Source organism: Aethalodelphis obliquidens, unplaced genomic scaffold (assembly GCF_003676395.1).
Source record: "Aethalodelphis obliquidens isolate GAN/ISIS:26980383/991018 unplaced genomic scaffold, ASM367639v1 scaffold36, whole genome shotgun sequence".
Lineage (NCBI taxonomy): Eukaryota > Metazoa > Chordata > Mammalia > Artiodactyla > Delphinidae > Aethalodelphis > Aethalodelphis obliquidens.
Window position 1 is genome coordinate 9,619,538 of NW_020837980.1, and position 2,355 is coordinate 9,621,892.

Consider the following 2,355-nt stretch of genomic DNA (forward strand, 5'->3'; position numbering starts at 1 on the left):
TTCTTGGTCATTTTGTTTTATTAGTTGCTGTACGTAAAAAATTTTAAAGTGGAGACAACACAAAATGCTCTAATACAAGGTAGTATATTATATTAGTATAAAAGTATATTAATTAAATGCTACATATTACATTAATTAATTTATCTATGCCAAAGTGGGCATAGAAAATTAATTCTCTGGGAGAATCTAGGAAGATTTTATAGGGGAGGTGGGTTTTGAGTTTGGTGTTGAACGATGGAATTAGATTGTAGACTTGAATACTAAGCTAAGACATTGATTTTATTCTATTGTAAAAGAAAGGATTGACTTAACCTTTGGAACTTTAATATCTCCATCTGTATTACCAAATCGAACATAAACATGAAATGATATTGACCTGTTAAATGGTAGGAAGACATACCTGGCCTGGGGCAATGACTAGACTCTGAACACAAGCACTCTCTCCACAAGGATGACAGCACCCGAAGGACAAGACTTGCTCCGCAAATTACATGCAAGTTGGAAAAATTAAAAAAAAAAAAAAAAAAAGAAAGAAAAAGAAAGGTGTCACCGGTGATTTTTAAAGGTAGAGAATAAGAGGATCCCACGACTTAATTCATAACATTTAAGTTATTCTCTAATTGCTTTCTATTCTTAAATTTCCTCCAGCCTTTTGATATTTAGATTACCTTTTACTTAGATTATCTTTTATTATCCTGTAATAGAACATGTCTGATTCTTTGACTTATCTCTCAAGTAAAAACTGGAACTTGCAAGTCAGAGTAACCGGATGATGCTTTTAAAAAGCAATGCCATCAAAAGCATTTGAAATTAGTCCCATTTACTTTAAATACAGGATTTTTACAAATGGATCTTAATAAACAGTCTGAAGGTAATAGATATGTTAAACTGCAGAGTCCTAGTCATCATCATTGACTCTCCACACAGAGACCCTTTACCAATTCAAATGCCTTTCTCAGACGCTTGCAACGCCTCTCACGATCAGTTACTATATTAATTACTTTACTCTTACCCCCAATTTTTCTGAATATATATTAGTTTCCAAGTACTCTGCCAGGAAGTGAGGACAGGAGGATAGGAAGTGCCTAACCCATCTTCAACGATCATAAGTTTTTCTTTCTGTGTGTGATTCTGAAGCATTTATTGCCCTGATGGTGCAGGGTGATCACTGGGCAGCGTGGCTGCAGCCCACCTCCTCCCTTCCCCCCACGTGCTTTTACACAGGTGTGTAAAGGGGACCCTTTTATTGCAAAGAGATTTTCAGTCTCTCAGGGAATAGAACCAGGGGCTTTTCTCCGGCCTCAGTCTCGGGCACTGGCTTTCAGAGAGAGTTTGTACTTCCCTGTCATCTCCTTGGGCAACGGCACGAGGCCCGGGCAGGACACCTGCCCCTTCATCTCACAGATGCACTCCCACTTTCAGGGCCCAGAGTGGGCTGGGTGAGAAAGCTGACTTTTCTCCTGTTCCTCTTTCCTGAGGGTTTCCTCATTCTTCCCCAGAATCTTTTTGATGTGCTCCACGATCTGCTTATTGCTCTTGGTCTCCACGCCCACGAGGACTTGCTCCCCAGAATCCCAGTAGAACCGCAGGAAGGGTGTCAGCGTCATGTGCTTAAACATCATGATCTGCACCCAGGGGTCCTTGTACTGGACCGGAGGTATGTTGAAAACCACGAATTCCCTGGCGCCTTCGCCCAGCTCCCCGTGCGTGTTGTAGTTCACCGTCATGACCTTCACGAGTCCTTGAACACCACGTCTCCCTGGCGCAGGTACTGCGGGGTGCAGCGGATCGGGAAGCGGCCCGTCACAGGCACGGGTGCGACGGAGGGGCCGGACCCCCTGCCGCGAGCCCAGCAGCGCGAAGAGACGAGCGCAGCCCATGCCTCCAGGGCGGCCCTCGCGCAGCTTCTCCAATGATCATAATTTTTAAATGAGATTTTTCTGAAATGAAAATACTTGAAGGCAAGAAACATGTCATATATATACATCTGTATATCCCCAATAGCTATGAGTACTAGCAAGTTACCTAATTTCTCTGGATCTCATGTTGATTTTTCAGAGGGTTATCTTGGGAATTAAATGAGTTAGTGTATCTAAAACCCACATATTATACAGGCATACCTCGTTTTACTGTGCTTCGCTTTATCGTGCCTCACAGATACTGTGTATTTTACAAATTGAAGGTTTGTGGCACCCCCGAGTCGAGCAAGTCTACCGGCGCCATTTTTACTAAAGCATTTGCTCACTTCATGTCTTTGCGTCGCAATGTGGTAATTCTCTCAGTATTTCAACTTTTTCATTTTTATTATATTTGTTATGGTGATCTGTGGTCAATTATCTTTGATGTTCCTACCGT

The 2,355-nt window shown here is 42.2% G+C and overlaps 1 pseudogene; it reads right to left on the reverse strand.

Moving 5' to 3' along the window:
• Positions 1 to 1,301: 1,301 nt before the first annotated feature.
• Positions 1,302 to 1,972, reverse strand: LOC113632246 (28S ribosomal protein S25, mitochondrial pseudogene; annotated as a pseudogene).
• Between the last annotated feature and the right edge of the window lie 383 nt (positions 1,973 to 2,355).